This window comes from Oncorhynchus keta, chromosome 13 (genome assembly GCF_023373465.1).
Source record: "Oncorhynchus keta strain PuntledgeMale-10-30-2019 chromosome 13, Oket_V2, whole genome shotgun sequence".
NCBI lineage: Eukaryota > Metazoa > Chordata > Actinopteri > Salmoniformes > Salmonidae > Oncorhynchus > Oncorhynchus keta.
Window position 1 is genome coordinate 703386 of NC_068433.1, and position 16124 is coordinate 719509.

The window sequence follows — 16124 nt, forward strand, 5'->3', positions numbered from 1 at the left end:
TCCCGTTCTTCTCTCTCTCCCGTTCTCTCTCTCTCCCGTTCTTCTCTCTCTCCCGTTCTCTCGTTCTCTCTCCCCGTTCTCTCTCTCTCTCCGTTCTCTCTCTCCCGTTCTCTCTCTCTCCCGTTTTCTCTCTCTCCCGTCTCTCTCTCTCTCCGTTCTCTCTCTCCCCGTTCTCTCTCTCTCCTCTCTCTCTCCTCCCGTCTCTCTCTCTCTCCCGTTCTCTCTCTCTCCCGTTTCTCTCTCTCTCTCCCGTTCTCTCTCTCTCCCGTTCTCTCTCTCTCTCCCTCTCTCTCTCTCCCGTTCTCTCTCTCTCCCGTTCTCTCTCTCCCGTTCTCTCTCCGTTCTCTCTCTTCTCTCTCTCTCCCGTTCTTCTCTCTCCCGTTCTCTCTCCTCCCGTCTCTCTCTCCCGTTCTCTCTCTCTCCGTTCGTTCTCTCTCTCTCTCTTCTCTCTCTCTCCCGTTCTCTCTCTCTCCCGTTCTCTCTCGTCTCGTTCTTCTCTCTCTCTCTCCCGTTCTCTCTCTCTCTTCTCTCTCTCTCTCCCGTTCTCTCTCTCTCCCGTTCTCCTCTTTCTCTCTCTCCCGTTCTCTCTCTCTCCTCTCTCTCCCGTTCTCTCTCTCCCGTTCTCTCTCTCTCTCCCGTTCTCTCGTTCTCTCTCCCGTTCTCTCTCTCTCCGTTCTCTCTCTCCCGTTCTCTCTCTCCGTTCTCTCTCTCTCTCCCGTTTCTCTCTCTGTCTCTTCTCTCTCTCTCTTCCGTTCTCTCTCTCTCGTTCTCTCTCTTCTCTCTCTCTCTCTCTCTCTCCCGTTCTCTCTCTCTCCCGTTCTCTCTCTCCGTTCTCTCTCCCGTTCTCTCTCTTCCGTTCTCTCTCCTCTCTCTTCTCGTTCTCTCTCTCTTCCGTTCTCTCGTTCTCTCTCCGTTCTCTCTCTCTCTCTTCCGTTCTCTCTCTCCGTTCTCTCTCTCCCGTTCTCTCTCTCTCCCGTTCTCTCTCTCTCCCGTTTCTCTCTCTCTCGTTTCCGTCTCTTCTCTCTCTCCGTTCTCTCTCTCCCGTTCTCTCTCTCTCCTCTCCCGTTTCTCTCGTTCTCTCCCGTTCTCTCTCTCTCTCTCTCTCCCGTTCTCTCTCTCTCTCCGTTCGTTCTCTCTCTCCCGTTCTCTCTCTCCGTTCTCTCTCCCGTTCCTCTCTCTCGTTCTCTCTCTTCCCGTTCTCTCTCTCTCCCGTTCTCTCTCTCTCCCGTTCTTCTCTCGTTCTCTCTCCTTCTCTCTCTCTCTCCCGTCTCTCTCTCTCCGTTTCGTTCTCTCTCTCTCCCGTTCTCTCTCTCTCCGTTCTCTCTCTCTCCCGTTCTCTCTCTCCCGTTCTCTCTCTCCTCCGTTCTCTCTCTCTCCCGTTCTCTCTCTCTCCCGTTCTCTCTCTCTCCCGTTTCTCTCTCTCCCGTTCTCTCTCCCGTTCGTCTCTCTCTCTCTCTCTTCTCTCTCTCTCCCGTTCTCTCTCTCTCCCGTTCTCTCTCTCTCTCCGTTCTCTCTCTCTTCCGTTCTTCTCTCTCTTCCGTTCTCTCTCTCTCCCGTTTTCTCTCTCTCTCTTCCGTTCTCTCTCTCTCCGTTCTCTCTCTCCCGTTCTCTCTCTCTCCCGTTCTCTCTCTCTCCTCGTTCTCTCTCTCGTTCTGTCCGTTCTCTCTCTCCGTTCTCTCTCTCTCCGTTCTCTCTCCCGTTCTCTCTCTCTCCCGTTTCTCTCTCTCCGTTCTCTCTCTCTCGTTTCTCTCTCCCGTTCTCTTCTCTTCTCTCCGTTCTCTCTCTCCCGTTTCTCTCTCTCCGTTCTCTCTCGTTCTCTCTCGTTCTCTCTCTCTCCGTTCTCTCTCCCTCTCTCCGTTCGTCTCTCTCTTCCGTTCTCTCTCTCCGTTTCTCTCTCTCTCTCGTTCTCTCTCTCTCTCCGTTCTCTCTCTCCCGTTCTCTCTCTCCCGTTCTCTCTCTCTCCCGTTCTCTCTCTCTCCCGTTCTCTCTCTCTCCCGTTCTCTCTCTCTCCCGTTCTCTCTCTCTCCCGTTCTCTCTCTCTCCCGTTCTCTCTCTCTCCCGTTCTCTCTCTCTCCGTTCTCTCTCTCCCCGTTTCTCTCTCTCCGTTCTCTCTCTCCCGTTTTCTCTCTCTCCGTTCTCTCTCCCGTTCTCTCTCCCGTTCTCTCTCTCCGTTCTCTCTCTCCCGTTCTCTCTCTCCCGTTCTCTCTCTCCCGTTCTCTCTCTCCCCGTTCTCTCTCTCTCCTCCCGTTTTTCTCGTTCTCTCCGTTCTCTCTCTCCTCCCGTTCTCTCTCTCCCCCGTTCTCTCTCTCTCCCGTTCTCTCTCTCTCCCGTTCTCTCTCTCTCCCGTTCTCTCTCTCTCCCGTTCTCTCTCTCTCTCCCGTTCTCTCTCTCTCCGTTCTCTCTCTCTCCCGTTTCTCTCTCTCCCGTTTCTCTCTCTCTCTCCGTTCTCTCTCTCTCTCTCCGTTCTCTCTCTCTCTCCCGTTCTCTCTCTCTCTCCCGTTCTCTCTCTCTCTCTCTCCGTTCTCTCTCTCTCTCCCGTTCTCTCTCTCCCGTTCTCTCTCTCTCGTCTCTCTCTCCCTCTCTCTCTCCCGTTCTCTCTCTCTCTCCCGTTCTCTCTCTCTCTCGTTCTCTCTCTCTCCCGTTCTCTCTCTCCTGTCCCGTTCTCTCTCTCCGTCTCGTTCTCTCTCTCTCTCCCGTTCTCTCTCTCTCCCGTTCTCTCTCTCTCCCGTTCTCTCTCTCTCTCCCGTTCTCTCTCTCTCCCGTTCTCTCTCTCTCTCCCGTTCTCTCTCTCTCTCTCCCGTTCTCTCTCTCTCTCTCCGTTCTCTCTCTCTCTCCCGTTCTCTCTCCCCGTTCTCTCTCTCCGTTTCTCTCTCTCTCCCTCTCTCCCGTTCTCTCTCTCTCGTTCTCTCTCTCTCCCGTTCTCTCTCTCTCTCCCGTTCTCTCTCTCTCCCGTTCTCTCTCTCTCCCGTTCTCTCTCTCTCCCGTTCTCTCTCTCTCCCGCTCTCTCTCTCTCTCTCTCCCGTTCTCTCTCTCTCTCTCTCTCTCTCTCCCGTTCTCTCTCTCTCTTCTCTCTCTCGTTCTCTCTCCCGTTCTCTCTCTCCCGTTCTCTCTCTCCCGTTCTCTCTCCCGTTCTCTCTCCTGTTCTCTCTCCTGTTCTCTCTCCTGTTCTCTCTCCCGTTCTCTCTCTTGTTCTCTCTCTCCCGTTCTCTCTCTCCCGTTCTCTCTCTTGTTCTCTCTCTCTCTGCTGTTCTCTCTCCTGTTATCTCTCTCACATTTTCTCTCTCTATCCTTCACTTCCCAGTGAAGCCATGAAAACAATCAAGCATCCCAGAAAATTGCTAAAAAATAGCCAACGTTAACATAGCCTAAGAAACAAGGTTCATGAAATCAATAATTTGCTCGTAACAGATGACATTCATATTCTGACAATCTCTGAAACTCACTTAGATAATACCTTTGATGATACAGTGGTAGCAATACATGGTTATAACATTACCGAAAAGACAGGAATGCCAAAGGTGGAGGTGTTGCTGTTTATATTCAGAACCACATTCCTGTAAAGATTAGAGAGGATCTCATGTTTAATACTGTTGAAGTAATATGGCTACAGGTTCATCTGCCTCCCCTAAAGCCCATTCTGGTGGGCAGCTGCTATAGACCACCACGTGCTAACAGTCAGTATCTGGGTAAAGTGTGAAATGCTTGATAATGTAAGTGATATCAACAGAGGTATTTTTTCTGGGTGATTTAAATATTGACTGGCTTTAATCAGGCTGCCCACTCAAGACAAAGCTTCAAACTGTAACCAGTACCTGCAACCTGGTTCAGGATATCAGTCAACCTACCAGGGTAGTTACAAACAGCACAGGAATTAAATCAACATGTATTGATCACATCTTTAACACTGTAGTTAGTCCTACATATAAAAACAAAAACTAAAAGCATTGTCCAAAATACTATCGTTCACTAAACCCTAAACCTCACCTACATCTTGTAATGATTAACGTGGAAATTGAGCAAGTTGAGGAGACTAAACTGCTCGGAGTAACCCTGGATTGTAAACTGTCATGGTTAAAACATATTGATACAACAGTAGCTAAGATGGGGAGAAGACTGTGTTGTTAAGGCAATGCTCTGCCAACAAGGCAGGTCCTAGTTTCTACATTAACAACACTGTCAAAAAGACAGGCCCTAGTTTCTACCTTCTTAACAACACTATCAACAAGGCAGGTCCTACAGGCCCTAGTTTCTACCTTCTTAACAACACTATCAACAAGGTAGGTCCTACAGGCCCTAGTTTCTACCTTCTTAACAACACTATCAACAAGGCAGGTCCTACAGGCCCTAGTTTCTACCTTCTTAACAACACTATCAACAAGGTAGATCCTACAGGCCCTAGTTTTGTTCCACCTGGATTACTGTTCAGTCGTGTGGTCAGGTGCCACAAGGAAGGATTTAGAAAAATTGCAATTGTCTTAGAACAGGGCAGTACGGCTGGCCCTTGCATGTACACAGAGAGCTAATATTTAGATTTACGAATGTCAATCTCTCCTCAAAATGGTAAAGATACACCTTATGGAACACCCATAACGATACCTGGATGTTGTATTGTAGATATTATATATTATAGATCATGTATTGTAGATTTGTGGTAGTAGTGGTCTGAGGGAACACAATGTATTGTGAAATGTAATGTCGTGTAGTATTTTCAATTGTATTTAATTACCTTAATGTTGCTGGACCCCAGGAAGAGTAGCTGCTGCCTTGGCAGGAACTAATGGGGATCCATAATAAACCCCAGGAAGAGTAGCTGCTGCCTTGGCAGGAACTAATGGGGATCCATAATAAACCCCAGGAAGAGTAGCTGCTGCCTTGGCAGGAACTAATGGGGATCCATAATAAACCCCAGGAAGAGTAGCTGCTGCCTTGGTAGGAACTAATGGGGATCCATAATAAACCCCAGGAAGAGTGGTCCTTCTGTAGCACAGTTGGTAGAGCATGGTGAACGCCAGGCTAGTGGGGATCCATAATAAACCCCATGGAAGAGATAAAAGTCTGCTAAATGCCTTGACAGGAACTAATGGGGATCCATAATAAACCCCAGGAAGAGTAGCTGCTGCCTTGGCAGGAACTAATGGGGATCCATAATAAACCCCAGGAAGAGTAGCTGCTGCCTTGGCAGGAACTAATGGGGATCCATAATAAACCCAGGAAGAGTAGCTGCTGCCTTGGCAGGAACTAATGGGGATCCATAATAAACCCCAGGAAGAGTAGCTGCTGCCTTGGTAGGAACTAATGGGAACCATAATAAACCCCAGGAAGAGTAGCTGCTGCCTTTGCAGGAACTAATGGGAACCATAATAAACCCCAGGAAGAGTAGCTGCTGCCTTGGTAGGAACTAATGGGGATCCATAATAAACCCCAGGAAGAGTAGCTGCTGCCTTGGCAGGAACTAATGGGGATCCATAATAAACCCCAGGAAGAGTAGCTGCTGCCTTGGCAGGAACTAATGGGAACCATAATAAACCCCAGGAAGAGTAGCTGCTGCCTTTGCAGGAACTAATGGGAACCATAATAAACCCCAGGAAGAGTAGCTGCTGCCTTGGTAGGAACTAATGGGAACCATAATAAACCCCAGGAAGAGTAGCTGCTGCCTTTGCAGGAACTAATGGGAACCATAATAAACCCCAGGAGGAGTAGCTGCTGCCTTGGTAGGAACTAATGGGGATCCATAATAAACCCCACGAAGAGTAGCTGCTGCCTTGACAGGAACTAATGGGGATCCATAATAAACCCCAGGAAGAGTAGCTGCTGCCTTGGTAGGAACTAATGGGGATCCATAATAAACCCCAGGAAGAGTAGCTGCTGCCTTGGCAGGAACTAATGGGGATCCATAATAAACCCCAGGAAGAGTAGCTGCTGCCTTGGCAGGAACTAATGGGGATCCATAATAAACCCCAGGAAGAGTAGCTGCTGCCTTGGCAGGAACTAATGGGGATCCATAATAAACCCCAGGAAGAGTAGCTGCTGCCTTGGCAGGAACTAATGGGGATCCATAATAAACCCCAGGAAGAGTAGCTGCTGCCTTGACAGGAACTAATGGGGATCCATAATAAACCCCAGGAAGAGTAGCTGCTGACTTGACAGGAACTAATGGGGATCCATAATAAACCCCAGGAAGAGTAGCTGCTGCCTTGGCAGGAACTAATGGGGATCCATAATAAACCCCAGGAAGAGTAGCTGCTGCCTTGGCAGGAACTAATGGGGATCCATAATAAACCCCAGGAAGAGTAGCTGCTGCCTTGGCAGGAACTAATGGGGATCCATAATAAACCCCAGGAAGAGTAGCTGCTGCCTTGGCAGGAACTAATGGGGATCCATAATAAACCCCAGGAAGAGTAGCTGCTGCCTTGGCAGGAACTAACGGGGATCCATAATAAACCCCAGGAAGAGTAGCTGCTGCCTTGGCAGGAACTAACGGGGATCCATAATAAATACAATAGGATATATGAATTAGTGTGATGGAGATGTGTGTGTGTGCTGCCTGTTGATGTTGTTGGGTTTGATGGCATTTTAACGTGTGTGTGTATTAATAATGTGTGTGTGTATTAATAATGTGTGTGTGTATTAATAATGTGTGTGTTATGTGAGCCCGGTCCCATATTAATAATGTGTGTGTGTGTGTGTGTGTGTGTGTGTGTGTGTGTGTGTGTGTGTGTGTGTGTGTGTGTGTGTGTGTGTATTCAATGTGTGTGTGTGTGTATTAATAATGTGTGTGTGTATTCATAATGTGTGTGTGTATTCATAATGTGTGTGTGTATTAATAATGTGTGTGTTAGGTGAGCCCGGTCCCATATTAATAATGTGTGTGTGTATTCATAATGTGTGTGTGTATTCATAATGTGTGTGTGTGTGTATTCATAATGTGTGTGTGTATTCATAATGTGTTAGGTGTGTATTCATAATGTGTTAGGTGAGCCCGGTCCCATATTCATAATGTGTGTGTGTGTATTCATAATGTGTGTGTGTATTCATAATGTGTGTGTGTGTGTGTGTATTCATAATGTGTTAGGTGTGTGTGTGTATTCATAATGTGTGTGTGTATTCATAATGTGTTAGGTGTGTATTCATAATGTGTGTGTGTGTATTCATAATGTGTGTGTGTATTCATAATGTGTGTGTGTATTCATAATGTGTGTGTGTGTTCATAATGTGTTAGGTGTGTGTGTGTATTCATAATGTGTTAGGTGAGCCCGGTCCCATATTAATAATGTGTGTGTGTATTCATAATGTGTGTGTATTCATAATGTGTGTGTATTCATAATGTGTGTGTATTCATAATGTGTTAGGTGTGTATTCATAATGTGTTAGGTGTGTGTGTGTATTCATAATGTGTTAGGTGTGTGTGTGTATTCATAATGTGTTAGGTGTGTATTCATAATGTGTGTGTGTGTGTGTGTATTCATAATGTGTTAGGTGAGCCCGGTCCCATGCCACCGTCGAGGGCCTTTCTCCTGTAAGCGTGTCTGTGGTCGAACTCTGACCTGTGGTAACCATAGCTGCACCAAGGACTGTCACCGTGTCACCGCGACAACCAACAAACTACAGGTACGTAGACAGAAGGGGTTTGTGTGTGTGTGTCTCCTTCTCTCCCTCGTCTCCTTTTCTCTCCTTCTCTCCCTCTCGTCTCCTCTCTCCTTCTCTTCCCCCTCCCCTCGTCTCCTTCTCACCTTCTCTCCCCTCGTCTCCTTCTCACCTTCTCTCCCCCTCGTCTCCTTCTCTCTCACTCGTCTCCTCTCCTTCTCTCCCTCCCCTCATCTCCTTCTCTCCCCCTCGTCTCCTTCTTCCCCCTCCCCTCGTCTCCTTCTCTCTCACTCGTCACCTTCTTCCCCCTCCCCTCGTCTCCTTCTCTCCCCCTCCCCTCGTCTCCTTCTCGCCTTCTCTCACCCTCTTCTCCTTCTCTCCCCCTCGTCTCTTTCTCTCCCCCTCGTCTCTTTCTCTCCCTCTCGTCTCTTTCTCTCCCTCTCGTCTCTTTCTCTCCCCCTCGTCTCTTTCTCTCCCTCTCGTCTCCTTCTCTCCTTTGCTCCCCCTCGTCTCCTTCTCTCCCTCTCATCTCCTTCTCTCACCCTCCCCTCATCTCCTTCTCTTACCGAGACAACGTTGAATGTTCCTGAGTGGCCGAGTTACAGTTTTTACTTAAATCGGCTTGAAAATCTATGGCAAGACTTGAAAATGGTTGTCTAGAAATGATCAACAACCAGCTTGACAAAGCTTGAAGAGTTTTTAAAAGAATAATGGGCAAATATTGTACAATCCAGGTGTGCAAAGCTCTTAGAGACTCACCCAGAAAGACTCACAGCTGTAATCACTCTTAGAGACTTACCCAGAAAGACTCACAGCTGTAATCACTGCCAAAGGTTATTCTAGCATGTATTGATTCAGGGGTGTGAATATTTACAGTACCAGTCAAACGTTTGGTATTCCAGGTGACTACCTCATGAAGCTCGTTGAGAGAATGCCAAGTGTGCAAAGCTGTCAAGATAAAGGGTGGCTACTTTGAAGAATCTCAAATATAAAATATGTTTAGATTGGTTTAACACCTTTTTGGTTACATGATTCCATATGTGTTATTTCATAGTGTTGATGTCTTCATTATTATATTACAGTGTAGAAAATAGTAAAAATAAATAAAAAATCCTTGAATGAGTAGGCGTGTCCAAACTTTTGACTAGCGCTCAAAATAAATTAAATATTTCTGTATTTCATAAACAAATGAAGAACAATTATTGAAAAACATGTTTTCACTTTGTCATTATAGGGTGAATTCAGGCTGTAACAAGTACATGTGAGGTTATGAATGGTTATGAATGGTTATGAATGGTTATGAATGCTCTATGAATGGTTATGAATGGTTATGAATGGTTATGAATGGTTATGAATGGTTATGAATGGTTATGAATGGTTATGAATGCTCTATAAATGGTTATGAATGCTCTATGAATGCTCTATGAATGGTTATGAATGCTCTATGAATGGTTATGAATGGTTATGAATGCTCTATAAATGGTTATGAATGCTCTATGAATGCTCTATGAATGGTTATGAATGCTCTATGAATGGTTATGAATGGTTATGAATGGTTATGAATGGTTATGAATGCTCTATGAATGCTCTATGAATGGTTATGAATGCTCTATGAATGGTTATGAATGGTTATGAATGGTTATGAATGGTTATGAATGCTCTATGAATGCTCTATGAATGGTTATGAATGCTCTATGAATGGTTATGAATGGTTATGAATGCTCTATGAATGCTCTATGAATGGTTATGAATGCTCTATGAATGGTTATGAATGCTCTATGAATTGTTATGAATGGTTATGAATGCTCTATGAATGGTTATGAATGCTCTATGAATGGTCATGAATGGTTATGAATGCTCTATGAATGGTTATGAATGCTCTATGAATGGTTATGAATGCTCTATGAATGGTTATGAATGCTCTATGAATGCTATGAATGCACTGCCTATAATAGTCTTCTATTACTCTCCCTAGTCTTCTACACACACACACACACACACACACACACACACACACACACACACACACACACAAGCGTGTGCAGAATGTCTCACATGATTGCTTGTGTGTGCCTGTCGTGCGGTACGCTGTTACTCCGGGGTCCACGGGACCGAGTATTACAACCTCTGATTACCAGACTGACGTGGTGAACACGGAGAGGTGATAGAGTTGGGGAGGACGGGGACCGAGAGGTGATAGTGTTGGGGAGGACGGGAGGTGATAGTGTTGGGGAGGACGGGGACTGAGAGGTGATAGTGTTGGGGAGGACGGGGACGGGAGGTGAGAGTGTTGGGGAGGACGGGGACGGGAGGTGAGAGTGTTGGGGAGGACGGGGACCGAGAGGTGATAGTGCTGGGGAGTGTTGGGGGACGGGGACGGGAGGTGATAGTGTTGGGGAGGACGGGGACTGGAGGTGATAGTGTTGGGGGGACGGGAGGTGATAGTGTTGGGGAGGACGGGGGGAGGTGATAGTGTTGGGGAGGACGGGGACCGAGAGGTGATAGTGTTGGGGGGAGGACGGGAGGTGATAGTGTTGGGGAGGACGAGGGAGGTGATAGTGTTGGGGAGGACGGGGGGAGGTGATAGTGTTGGGGACGGGGACGGGGGTGGGAGGTGATAGTGTTGGGGAGGACGGGGACTGGAGGTGATAGTGTTGGGGAGGACGGGGGAGGTGATAGTGTTGGGGAGGACGGGGACCGAGAGGTGATAGTGCTGGGGAGGATAGTGTGGGGAGGACGGGGGGAGGTGATAGTGTTGGGGAGGACGGGGACTGGAGGTGATAGTGTTGGGGAGGGGGGACGGGAGGTGATAGTGTTGGGGAGGACGGGGACGGGAGGTGATAGTGTTGGGGAGGACGGGGACGGGAGGTGATAGTGTTGGGGAGGACGGGGACGGGAGGTGATAGTGTTGGGGAGGACGGGGAGGGGAGGTGATAGTGTTGGGGAGGACGGGGACGGGAGGTGATAGTGTTGGGGAGGGGGGACGGAGGTGATAGTGTTGGGGAGGACGGGGACGGGAGGTGATAGTGTTGGGGAGGACGGGGAGTGTTGGGGGGAGGTGATAGTGTTGGGGAGGACGGGACGGGAGGTGATAGTGTTGGGGAGGAGTGTTGGGGGGGGGACGGGGAGAGGGAGGTGATAGTGTTGGGGAGGACGGGACGGGAGGTGATAGTGTTGGGGAGGAGGACGGGAGGTGATAGTGTTGGGGAGGACGGGGACGGGAGGTGATAGTGTTGGGGAGGACGGGGACTGGAGGTGATAGTGTTGGGGAGGACGGGGACGGGTGGTGATAGTGTTGGGGAGGACGGAGGTGATAGTGTTGGGGAGGAGGTGATAGTGTTGGGGAGGAAGGGGACGGGAGGTGATAGTGTTGGGGAGGACGGGGACCGGGAGGTGATAGTGTTGGGGAGGACGGGGACTGGAGGTGATAGTGTTGGGGAGGACGGGGACGGGAGGTGATAGTGTTGGGGGGAGGACAGAGGGACGGGAGGTGATAGTGTTGGGGAGGACGGGGACGGGAGGTGATAGTGTTGGGGAGGACGGGGACGAGAGGTGATAGTGTTGGGGAGGACGGGGACGGGAGGTGATAGTGTTGGGGAGGACGGGGACGGGAGGTGATAGTGTTGGGGAGGACGGGGACGGGAGGTGATAGTGTTGGGGAGGACGGGGACTGGAGGTGATAGTGTTGGGGAGGACGGGGACTGGAGGTGATAGTGTTGGGGAGGACGGGGACGGGAGGTGATAGTGTTGGGGGGAGGACGGGAGGTGATAGTGTTGGGGAGGACGGGGACGGGAGGTGATAGTGTTGGGGAGGACGGGAGGTGATAGTGTTGGGGAGGACGGGGACGGGAGGTGATAGTGTTGGGGAGGACGGGGACGGGAGGTGATAGTGTTGGGGAGGACGGGGACGAGAGGTGATAGTGTTGGGGAGGACGGGGACGGGAGGTGATAGTGTTGGGGAGGACGGGGACGGGAGGTGATAGTGTTGGGGAGGACGGGGACGGGAGGTGATAGTGTTGGGGAGGACGGGGACGGGAGGTGATAGTGTTGGGGAGGACGGGGACGGGAGGTGATAGTGTTGGGGAGGACGGGGACGGGAGGTGATAGTGTTGGGGAGGACGGGGACGGGAGGTGATAGTGTTGGGGAGGACGGGGACGGGAGGTGATAGTGTTGGGGAGGACGGGGGGAGGTGATAGTGTTGGGGAGGACGGGGACGGGAGGTGATAGTGTTGGGGAGGACGGGGACGAGAGGTGATAGTGTTGGGGAGGACGGGGACGGGAGGTGATAGTGTTGGGGAGGACGGGGACGGGGACGAGAGGTGATAGTGTTGGGGAGGACGGGGACGGGAGGTGATAGTGTTGGGGAGGACGGGGACGGGAGGTGATAGTGTTGGGGAGGACGGGGACTGAGAGGTGATAGTGTTGGGGAGGACGGGGACGGGAGGTGATAGTGTTGGGGAGGACGGGGACTGAGAGGTGATAGTGTTGGGGAGGACGGGGACTGAGAGGTGATAGTGTTGGGGAGGACGGGGACCGAGAGGTGATAGTGTTGGGGAGGACGGGGACTGAGAGGTGATAGTGTTGGGGAGGACGGGGACGGGAGGTGATAGTGTTGGGGAGGACGGGGACGGGAGGTGATAGTGTTGGGGAGGACGGGGACTGAGAGGTGATAGTGTTGGGGAGGACGGGGACGGGAGGTGATAGTGTTGGGGAGGACGGGGACCGAGAGGTGATAGTGTTGGGGAGGACGGGGACGGGAGGTGATAGTGCTGGGGAGGACGGGGACGGGAGGTGATAGTGTTGGGGGGACGGGGGAGGTGAGGAGTGTTGGGGAGGACGGGGACGGGAGGTGATAGTGTTGGGGAGGACGGGGACAGGAGGTGATAGTGTTGGGGAGGACGGGGACAGGAGGTGATAGTGTTGGGGAGGACGGGGACGGGAGGTGATAGTGTTGGGGAGGACGGGGACTGGGGAGGAGGTGATAGTGTTGGGGAGGACGGGGACGAGAGGTGATAGTGTTGGGGAGGACGGGGACGGGAGGTGATAGTGTTGGGGAGGACGGGGACGGGAGGTGATAGTGTTGGGGAGGACGGGGACTGAGAGGTGATAGTGTTGGGGAGGACGGGGACGGGAGGTGATAGTGTTGGGGAGGACGGGGACGGGAGGTGATAGTGTTGGGGAGGACGGGGAGGGGAGGTGATAGTGTTGGGGAGGACGGGGACGGGAGGTGATAGTGTTGGGGAGGACGGGGACGGGAGGTGATAGTGTTGGGGAGGACGGGGACGGGAGGTGATAGTGTTGGGGAGGACGGGGACCGAGAGGTGATAGTGTTGGGGAGGACGGGGAGGTGATAGTGTTGGGGAGGACGGGAGGTGATAGTGTTGGGGAGGACGGGGACGGGAGGTGAGAGTGTTGGGGAGGACGGGGACGGAGGTGGAGGTGAGGTGAGTGTTGGGGAGGACGGGGACGGGAGGTGATAGTGTTGGGGAGGACGGGGACCGAGAGGTGATAGTGTTGGGGAGGACGGGGACGGGAGGTGATAGTGTTGGGGAGGACGGGGACTGAGAGGTGATAGTGTTGGGGAGGACGGGGACTGAGAGGTGATAGTGTTGGGGAGGACGGGGACCGAGAGGTGATAGTGCTGGGGAGGACGGGGACCGAGAGGTGATAGTGTTGGGGAGGACGGGGACGGAGGTGATAGTGTTGGGGAGGACGGGGACGGGAGGTGATAGTGTTGGGGAGGACGGGGACTGAGAGGTGATAGTGTTGGGGAGGACGGGGACTGAGAGGTGATAGTGTTGGGGAGGACGGGGACGGGAGGTGATAGTGTTGGGGAGGACGGGGACGGGAGGTGATAGTGTTGGGGAGGACGGGGACGGGAGGTGATAGTGGTGGGGAGGACGGGGACGGGAGGTGATAGTGTTGGGGAGGACGGGGACGGGAGGTGATAGTGTTGGGGAGGACGGGGACGGGAGGTGATAGTGTTGGGGAGGACGGGGACCGAGAGGTGATAGTGTTGGGGAGGACGGGGGAGGTGATAGTGTTGGGGAGGACGGGGGAGGTGATAGTGTTGGGGAGGACGGGGGGAGGTGATAGTGTTGGGGAGGACGGGGACGAGAGGTGAGAGTGTTGGGGAGGTGAGAGTGTTGGGGAGGACGGGGACGGGAGGTGATAGTGTTGGGGAGGACGGGGACTGAGAGGTGATAGTGTTGGGGGGGACGGGAGGTGAGAGTGTTGGGGAGGACGGGGACGGGAGGTGAGAGTGTTGGGGAGGACGGGGACGGGAGGTGATAGTGTTGGGGAGGACGGGGACGGGAGGTGATAGTGTTGGGGAGGACGGGGACGGAGGTGATAGTGTTGGGGAGGACGGGGACGGGAGGTGATAGTGCTGGGGAGGACGGGGACGAGAGGTGATAGTGTTGGGGAGGACGGGGACCGAGAGGTGATAGTGTTGGGGAGGAGTGTTGGGGGGGACGGGGGAGGTGATAGTGTTGGGGAGGACGGGGACTGAGAGGTGATAGTGTTGGGGAGGACGGGGATCGAGAGGTGATAGTGCTGGGGAGGACGGGGACTGAGAGGTGATAGTGTTGGGGGGAGGACGAGGGGACTGAGAGGTGATAGTGTTGGGGAGGACGGGGACCGAGAGGTGATAGTGTTGGGGAGGACGGGGACGGGAGGTGATAGTGCTGGGGGGAGGACGGGAGGTGATAGTGTTGGGGAGGACGGGGGAGGTGATAGTGTTGGGGAGGACGGAGGTTTAGTGTTGGGGGGACGGGAGGTGATAGTGTTGGGGAGGACGGGGACGAGAGGTGATAGTGTTGGGGAGGACGGGGACCGAGAGGTGATAGTGTTGGGGACGGGGACGGAGGTGATAGTGTTGGGGGGACGGGGAGGTGATAGTGTTGGGGAGGACGGGGACTGAGAGGTGATAGTGCTGGGGAGGACGGGGATCGAGAGGTGATAGTGTTGGGGAGGACGGGGACTGAGAGGTGATAGTGTTGGGGAGGACGGGGACCGAGAGGTGATAGTGTTGGGGAGGACGGGGACGGGAGGTGATAGTGTTGGGGAGGACGGGGACGGGAGGTGATAGTGTTGGGGAGGACGGGGACTGAGAGGTGATAGTGTTGGGGAGGACGGGGACTGAGAGGTGATAGTGTTGGGGAGGACGGGGACCGAGAGGTGATAGTGTTGGGGAGGACGGGGACTGGGAGGTGATAGTGTTGGGGAGGACGGGGACTGAGAGGTGATAGTGTTGGGGAGGACGGGGACGGGAGTTGATAGTGCTGGGGAGGACGGGGACTGAGAGGTGGGGACACATTTATCCGTTAAGGGAAGCTCGTTAGGATCAGGTGGAGACGTGGAGAAACCCTTCTTAAGCACCCCGTCACTCCTCTCCTGCACACAAACAGTTTCAAACATTTCTGTCTGCGAACGGAATGCTCCTCCCACCCCCTGTGACATCACAGCCTATTGTTCATGTGGCGGAACAACACGCGCTCTCGCCTCCATCTTGGAACGTCTCTATGTTTCTTTCTGGAACTTTCCACCGTGGAATGCTCTGTGACATCACAGCATGGCACTAAGTCCTGTTTCGCGATTGGTGGAGACGCTGGCGATGGCCGCATTTGGCAATGAACCTTATCACAACGTGTGTGTGTGTGTGTGTGTGTGTGTGTGTGTGTGTGTGTGTGTGTGTGTGTGCGCACAGATTATCAGAGCTGGGAAATGCCAGGTACTTGGGTGCCGATGCGATATGTATTGTGATTGGTTGAATATTGAATATGTTTTTGAGATTTGATCTTCCCAACATTTTGCTCTCCATATCAGCTTCAGAGGGACAGAGAGAGAAAACACGTTTTGGTCAGTCATGGAGATGAATATACTGAAAACATGTTTTGGTCAGTCATGGAGATGAATGTACTGAAAACAAATGGGCTCCTTATTAAACAGCTGTGAAGGAGCGATAGGATCAGCTGTGAAGGAGCGATAGGATCAACAGCTGTGAAGGAGCGATAGGATAAACAGCTGTGAAGGAACGATAGGATAAACAGCTGTGAAGGAGCGATAGGATCAGCTGTGAAGGAGCGATAGGATCAGCTGTGAAGGAGCGATAGGATAAACAGCTGTGAAGGAGCGATAGGATAAACAGCTGTGAAGGAGCGATAGGATAAACAGCTGTGAAGGAGCGATAGGATCAACAGCTGTGAAGGAACGATAGGATAAACAGCTGTGAAGGAACGATAGGATAAACAGCTGTGAAGGAGCGATAGGATAAACAGCTGTGAAGGAGCGATAGGATAAACAGCTGTGAAGGAGCGATAGGATAAACAGCTGTGAAGGAGCGATAGGATCAGCTGTGAAGGAGCGATAGGATAAACAGCTGTGAAGGAGCGATAGGATAAACAGCTGTGAAGGAGCGATAGGATAAACAGCTGTGAAGGAGCGATAGGATAAACAGCTGTGAAGGAGCGATAGGATCAACAGCTGTGAAGGAACGATAGGATCAACCGCTGTGAAGGAACGATAGGATAAAGGGATA